The sequence below is a fragment of the Dermochelys coriacea genome, chromosome 4, assembly GCF_009764565.3.
Source record: "Dermochelys coriacea isolate rDerCor1 chromosome 4, rDerCor1.pri.v4, whole genome shotgun sequence".
Taxonomy (NCBI): domain Eukaryota; kingdom Metazoa; phylum Chordata; order Testudines; family Dermochelyidae; genus Dermochelys; species Dermochelys coriacea.
Genome location: NC_050071.1, coordinates 83,253,051 through 83,261,729, shown reverse-complemented (window position 1 = coordinate 83,261,729; position 8,679 = coordinate 83,253,051). Strand labels below are relative to the sequence as shown.

The following is an 8,679-nucleotide window of genomic DNA, read 5'->3' as shown; positions in this document are numbered from 1 at the left end:
TTCTAGTCAGGTACTATCTAAAAAGACAAAGAGAAATGAAGACTGCCAGAATATAACAAAATGTGATCAATTAGGTAATGATAGGCACGTGTCTGATTAATTACATATTTGTTGGATTTTTAAAAAAAAACTAAATTTCTTTTCCATGACAATTTATTCCTCTTGTCTTTCCCCCACATCAGGTCCCAGCTTTGCTTTTCCCCACACCAGTTCCCAGTGTAATCCCTTCCTACTGACTTTCAACCCTGTCTATCGACATTGATGAGTAGTTTGCTCAGGAGATGCATAAATGAAATAGATAAGTAGATGACTTAGTCAGCTTGTGCCTTGTAGGCATTGCAGAAGAAGTATCTATTCAGGAGGAATTTAATTGAAGAGAGGGAAGAGTTGCAAATAAACATTATATGCAAATGGACGAAATTCTGTTTTGTGTGGGTATAAAATGAGGAGAGTTCAATCTTCAGTATAAAAATCAAATCAGGAAAGCCACTGTTGAGTTTAGTTGTCAAAATGGGTCTCTAGAAAGGAATCTCCTTAAAAGAATATGAAGATTATATCAATTTGACCTGAATGTTACATTTAGGGAAACAGTAGCAGTGCACATAGGAATTAGGGGTGAAATCCTGGCCTCACTGAAGTTAATAGATTTGCCTTTCACTTCAGTGGAGCCAGGACTTCAAGGTTTAAATCATTTTGCATCTCTGTAGATTGTGTGTCAAATAACAGGAACCATATTTCATCTGCAGTGGAGTCAATCACATCAATTATAATCTTTTCCCAATATGCTGATATCAAACTACAATAATTTATAGATGTTCTTCTTAGCAGAGTGAGCCAGCATGTCCCATGTGTCCCATTAATTAAGTGGTGTGGCCATGAACAGTGTAGTAACACAAAATGGAATCAGATAAATGAGTCGTAACATCAGAAGCCCTTGTCCATACATAGGATGCCATAGCCGTGGCAGGTTCAAGAACAATGTAAGAAAGGAAAACAGGGATGGCAAGTGAAAGTGCAGAATCAAATAAGGAAATCATTTGGTGTTTTCCAATTTTAAAACATCTTATTGGATTTGACCAGAACAATAATATCTAGCAACATGGGCCATGAAATACCATAATATAGTGGGTGAGGAATGCATGCACCGCATCTCGTACACACGCAGCATAAAGAAATGACTGTGTAGATATGTGAACCACAGTATGTTTGCAAACAGGGCAAAGGAAAGTGCCAGTATGAATGATGATGGATAACAGCACATGCATACAGATCAGTCTCAAACGTCATTTATAATAGAATCAGCACATCTGGCAAACTTCTGTGCAACACCATCCCTAGTCTAGTAGTATCTTCCTGTCCAATATGCCAATAAGAACAGATATTTAATAAGACACACCAGTGATGATGGGGTTCTTGAATAGGCAAAGTGTCTCAAATGTGATCATTGAGCCCTATTTCTATTCCGGTAAGACTGTCAGTGTAAACGTTGATTGGGGCATGATTTGAGAGTCTCTTCTTATGTGGTCATTTGGGTCTAAGGAGAGTACTGATATTTTCATCTTGTTGCATTGCTCTGTATAGATATCCTTTCCAATGCCATTATCTTGGTATTGTGTTAACATCCGTTACACTCACTGCCAGCTACTACATTTTTTATAAGAATGTTGAGCATAGTACATATATGTGCAACATACCTTAGTAGTAGATTTTTACAGATCTTCGTTAGTGCACATTTTTACTACAGATGGCGTCTAGACTTGTAATTGTTTCCCATTCAAAATGCTATAATAAAAGTACACCACTAGAATTGGTCAAAAGTCAGTGTTTTGTGAAATATTTTCATTTTCTCCCATTTTTTGTGAAAAATTTCAAAATGTTCTGATTTGTTCAAAACTCCCCAAACATGAAAGCTTCCTTCCCCTTTTTCTCGCTCTTTTTTTTTCTTTTTCCATTTTGTCACTGGAAAAGGGAAAGGGGAAGGAGAGGGGAAAAGGTCTTTTTTTTAAAAAAAATCTATATTTCCCCATTTTCATTTTCCAAAACCTGCTATTTTTCATCAAAAAAATTTTTGCATTAAAAATGTTGGCTAGTTCTACGTGCCACAAAAATGTTTGTCTTGCTCTCTTTATTTCTGTTCTGGAAATTATAGATTTTAAATGTAATATATTGTAGAAATCTATCTGCAAGTAAAATAAAGCAAAATGCTAAAAAGCACTTAGCTTAGTTTCTAAGGAATTATGTGATATAAAATTCCATGAAGTATGAGAATGGGAGAGGACTATAAGGTGAGAGTAAAGAGAAGCAACCACTTAAAAAGAGTCCTGAGGTGGGCTAGCAAAGAATGTTTTGAATGGAAACAACATTTTTAAATGACACGGTTCTTGAACTACAGTAAAACTCTGCTTTCAGTATTTTAAGACTGTGAAATATAGTATTTTTCTGTTCAAACATGTTGTGCCATGACAAAGAACACATAGCCAATTTCCTGTGAAACAGGAAATTCAAAAACAAAGCAAGAGACTTTTCTTCTGTTATTTCCAGCTCCTCATTCTAAATCAGTTTATTTTGTCATCTTTTCTGAGCTTAGTCTGGATAGTGTTCTGATTCATGCACCCTTAAAAACCCCGTCATCCTTACTCAACAAGAAGCTTCCCTTGAAGAGCTCAGTTTTGGCTATGACTATAAGCTAAGTTTTGATGTCTCCAATGGGGTCTCTAGGCTGTCTTTTAGGATAAAAAAATTCTCTCTTTAAAAACAAAATATTGTAGCACTTAACCATTTTTTAAAACTCTGATATTGAGGCCCTCAAAGCTCAAAGACTTTGCAAAAAAATGAAAAAAATCTTCAGTTATATTTTAGCTAACAGATTTGATTAGGTCAGTTTATCGTTTTATTAGATGACAATGATTTTTTTAAAAAATCGGTGAATTAACTTGGAATAATGAAAACTTTATTTTTAATAAGGCACCATGTTTGTTATGTTTTGAATATTATTCTTGAAGGTGTACAAGCAATTTTGTTTTACTGTTAGATGTTTTAAAGCAATTAGGATATCAATCAGCCCCATAAAACATGGAATATCATCATATCAATCAGCCCCATAAAACATGGAATAGTTTATCAGCAGTCAATGGTTAGGTTATTTAGGTTGCAAGTGGTATTTTCTAACATACCCTTTCACTTTACCAGTACCCCCATGAAAAGGCAGATATGCCTGGGGAAAACTATGGGGAAGAAAAAGTGCTGTAGCTGCTGAGCAGAATCAATAACTGCAATGTTCGTACCAGAAAATAAAGGGAATCAAACCCCTGTAGGCATATAAAACCGTAAAGCGAATCCACATCTAAAGATCCATTAATGTATTGGGCCTACAATCCTGCGAACAGAAAATCAGCAGCTGGGGCTGAAGGTCAAAGTAGATGGGAAATCCAAGGACACTTCCAATTATTGTTTCAAAATTTTGAATGAAACACTGAATATATACCAGGTCTAATTCCCTGCCCAGGGTCTGCCAGCAGAATCTAGGTGATGGGACGCCAGCAGTGGAAATTCAGGATGCAAGCCAGCTTGTAACTCATTAGGCGGCTCAAAAATGTATAGTGCAGCTCATACGGAGGACAGAGTAGATCAAGTAGGGGCAAGGACAAGCTAGCTGTGAAATGTCCTTATTTGGTGTATCTCCTGGGCAGTCTTCACCATGGGTGAAGGTGAGGGCTTTTACTTAACCTCAGACTGAACATAAAGCTGCTGTATCCCAGGCAGGACCCCTGGGGAGAGCACTGTGCCATTTATTCCACTTTCATGGAAAGAAGTGTGAACAAGTAGAAATACATGAAAAGTTCCATGGAACATAGGCTTAGTAGACATAGATAAGACACTGTAGACTGTTATGTCATCTTGATGTAACCCAAGCTGTAAATAGCAGACAGCAACCTTTTTAAGTAGCACAGCCCTTTATTTCTACATCCATGTCAACAGTGGGTGAGGAGGGTACAGAATGTACAGCTGTTTATCTTCTGGTCAAGTGGTCTATGTATATGCACCTGGTGTCAGATATTCAAAGGTATTTAGGCACCTGGTGGTATTTTCAAAAGCACCTGAATGGAGTAGGTGCCTGACTCCCATTGATTTTACTAAAATGAATAGCTGTGGAAGAAGACCTTGACAAAGGCATTTCTTAAACATGGTAAAAAGACATAAAGCAATAGAATACTGCTATCCTTGAGTATAAAGTATACAGGAATGATGGATTAGGGTGTAATGGTGGAGTAGTAGGACTAGATTTAAAATATTCTATAGAATCCATGATTAATACATGAATGGAGATACATGAATATAGATTAATACATGAATGGAGTGGACTGGATAGCAGAATCTGTAGAAATACAAATCCCAGGAACTACAAGTACAAATATAGTGTAAAGATTTTTCTACTGGCCTCCTGACCAGAAAAAGAATATTGAGTCTATTGAATTAAGGGATGTTAAAAAAGGAACTAAGTCTAATAAAACAGTACTAATGGCTGATTACAGCTAACCATGTATAAACCAATTGAATCTTAGAAAAGTTTAGAAGGTTTAGAAAAGCAATTTCTTGACACCATAAAATTGCTTCTTGGAACAGTTAGTTTTAGAACGCACAACAGCAGAGGCTAGTCTTGACTGAGTCCTAAGTAATGTTGAAGAATTGGTTCAAGAAATAATTATAGTTGATCTTCTGAGTAATACTGCTCCCAATATGATTAAGTTCAACATACTCAAGGGAGAAATTATACCAGAACCTAGCACAGTGGAACTCAACTGCAGGAAGGATGAAGTTAAATGGGACTCTCATATTTATCATTTCTTATGACATAAGAACAAGGGGACATTTAATCAAACTGAAAGGCAAGAAATTTTAAACTGAGATTTTTTCCCTTGACCTATGGAACTCATTGCCACACTATATTATTGAAATCAAGAGATCAGTGGAATTAGGATTTCTAAAATGGGGGAAGGGCATTAGGTGTCTAACTTCTATTGAAATTCAAACTCCCCTTAATCACCTTTGAAAACTGCAGCCTTAGACATTTACATAGATTGTGAGATCTACTGTTTCTTAACTATAATAAAATTAATAAGGGATATAAAACCATAATGATTCAGGTCATAAATCAATTGTTAACTTATGAGAATTTGAAAGAAATTGCTTTATAGCCAGGTTATTCCTGAATTGTCCACTACATTGTTTCTGCTCTTCCATCTGAAGCATCTGGTACTGTCCATTGTCAGAGAAAGTACACTGGACCCTGGGTCCAATTAGGTACAGCAATTCCTATTTTCCTCTTCTTGTTGTCAAAACACCATGAAACCACCAGAGTAGCTTATATATATTTTTAAATAGTTTTAAGAGCTTTCTGAAATTAGATCTCCAAAAGGACTCATCTCCACAGTGAACAGCATAATATAAATAGAGAGAGGGTAAACATAAGAATGGCCATAATTTGTCAGACCAGTGTCCATCTAGCTCAGGATCCTGTCTTCCAGCAGTGGCAAATGCCAGATGCTTCAGAGGGAATGATCAGAACAGGGCAATTATCAAGTGATCCCTGTCCCCTGTTGTCCAGTCCCAGCATTTGGCAGTCAGAGGCTTAGGGACACCCAGAGCATGGGGTTGCATCCCTGACCATCTTGGCTAATAACTGTTGATGGATCTATCTTCCATGAATTTATCTAATTCTTTTTTGAGCCCAGTTACAGATACTCCCCGACTTAAGCAATAGTTCCATTCCGGAATGCCTTGCGAAACTCGAATTTTACATAAGTCGAAAACGTATACCCGGCTGTTGCCCCCTCCCCCCAAAAAACTCCCCTCCTATTTCTAGCCTAGGGAACTTTTTTTGTAAGTGCGGATTTGCATAAGTCGGGTCTTGCATAACCCGGGGAGTGTCTGTATACTTTCTGTCTTCACAACATCCCCTGGCAATGAGTTCCACAAATTGATTGTGCATTGTGTGAAATACTGCCTTTTGTTTGTTCTAAACCTATTTCCTATTAATTTGATCAGGTGACCCCTGGTTCTTTAGTTATGTGAAGGGGTAAATAACGTTTCCTTGTTCACTTTCTCTACATCATTCATGATTTTATACACTTATCATATCCCCCCTTAGTCATTACTTTTCCAAGCTGAAAAATCTCAGTCTTTTTAATCACTACTCTTATGGAAGTTGTTCCATACCACAATCAGTTTTATTGCCCTTCTCTGTATCTTTTCCAATTTTAATATCTCTCTTTTGAGATGGGATGACCAGACTGCACACAGTATTCAAGGTGTGGGTGTACAATGGATTTATGTAGTGGCATATTATATTTCCTGTTTTATTATTTTTCCCTTTCCAAATGTTTCCTAACATCGTTAGCTTTTTTGATTGCCGCACATTGAACAAATGTTTTCAGAGAACAAGCCACAATGACTCCAAGATCTCTTTTCTGAATGGTAACAGCTAATTTTTGAGCCCATCATTTTATATTAATAGTTGGGATTATATTTTACGATGTGCATTACTTTGCATGTGTCAACACTGAATTTCATCTACCATTTTGTTGCCCTGTCACCCAGTTTTGTGAGATTCCTTTGTATCTCTTCAGTCTGCTTTGGACTTAACTATGTTGAATAATTTTGTATCTTCTGCAAACTTTGACACCTCACCGTTTACCTGTTTTCCGGATCATTTATGTATATGTTGAACAGCATTGGTCCCAGTGCAGATCCTCGGGGGACCCCACTATTTGTTATGCTTATAAGAAGCACATAAGATCTTTTTCAGGGAAAAAAGCAATACGCCGCATTTATTGAGAATACAGCAGTTAGCATATGCTTTTCAGTCACACACACACACACACACACACAGAGTCCTGCCAGTCGATGTTTATAGTTACCAGTCCAGAGAATGGATCAATCTAGTTGATTGAATGGATCAGCCAGATTGGTCACAGAGGGGAGCCGGGCTCTGTCAGTCACGATCTGATGTTCTTGGAGTTGTGGCAAAACGAACCCAAAGTCCCATGGCCAGCCACCCTGTTCTTATAGTCTTTTTTCTCTGTTGGAATCTATGGATTTTGCTGTATCAATTTGTGACCGGTTACTTCTTAATTGGGGTTATCTTTTGGTGTTAACATTCCAAAACACCTCCGAGAGGGTCATCTTGTCCTGGTTTTGATTTAATCAATTGGCTTGTCTTTACGGGTGCCAGCCTCCATCTCAGGGTCATCAATCTGCCCTTCCTCAATCATGGATGTGCTGATGGTTCTCTGGTGTTGTGAAGTCTCTTCACTCCTTCTTCCTTGACCATCTGACTATAACAATGACCTTCACACGTTATCTTTTCCTGATGCATACATTCCTCATTCACACAAATAGTGTTTTACAGAGACCTTCAGACAGGATAACATTTTGGAAAGGATTATATGGTTACAAAAGGGATTAATTACAAAAGAACCTTATCCAACTTAGTTTGCAGTGCATACAAGAAGCAAGACCTTATAGCAAATACTGTAATGAAATCTTATCCTAAAACAAAGGTGACCATAATCAGTCATAAGGCTTGTTCTGGTCTGTCCCTGCCTTAACATCAGTACAAACACTGGCAATCTGTCAGATGCGTTTCTACCAATGTCCCAGAAGGTCATTCTTTTCTGCTATGCAAAAAGGGTGGCTGTCAGGATGATCAAATCATACATTAATTCTTATAGTAAAAATATTAAATCCGGCTCCTACATATTCACCTCTCTCCATTCTAAAAACTGACTGTATATTCCTACCCATTGTTTCCTATCTTTTAACCAGTTACTGATCCATGAGAGCAACTTCCCTCTTATCCCGTGCCTGCTTCCTTTGCTTAAGAGCCTTTGGTGAAGGACCTTATCAAAGGCTTTCTGAAAGTCCAAGTACATTATATCCATTGGATCACTCTTGTCCACAAGTTTGTTGCCCCCCTCAAATAATTCTAGTAGATTGTCAAGGTATGATTTCCCTTTAAAAAAGCCATGTTAATTCTTCCCCAACAAATTGTGTTCATCTATATGTCTGATGATTCTGTTCTTTACTATAGTTTCAACCAATTTGCATGGCACTGAAGTTAGGCTTCCTGTCCTGTAATCACCAGGATCATCTCTGGAGCCTTTTTAAAAAATTGGCATTACATTAGCTCTGCTACAGAGGCTGATTTAAGCAAAAGGTTACATACCACAGTTAGTAATTCTGCAATTTCATATTTGAGTTCCATCAGAATACTTGAATGAATATCATCTGATTCTGGTGACATCTTATTCTTTACTTTTATCAATTTGTTGCAAAATTTCCTCTATCAACACCTCAATCTGGGACATTAATGACTGTTAATCCTCAGATTTGTCACCAAAAAGAATGGCTCAGGAGTGGGAATTTCCCTCACATCATCTGCAGCAAAGGTCAATGCAAAAAATGCATTTAACTTCTCCGTAATGGCCTTGTCTTCCTTGAGTGTTCCTTTTGTGCCTCCATCAGCCCCATCAGTGCCACTGCATAATCATGGAGTGAGATGTTGACAAGTTTGACAGTAAAATAAGATCTAAAGCTAAGACCTTTGCTGTGATATGCATTCATATAACCAGGCAAATTGAATTTCTTAACAGACGTATTTTCTTTAGGGGTCACTTTACA

The 8,679-nt window shown here is 37.5% G+C and overlaps 1 protein-coding gene across 2 annotated transcripts in view; it reads left to right on the top strand.

Moving 5' to 3' along the window:
- SORBS2 (sorbin and SH3 domain containing 2) overlaps window positions 1-8,679 on the top strand; it is a 272,899-nt gene that overhangs the window by 2,405 nt on the left and 261,815 nt on the right. The window lies entirely within an intron of this gene.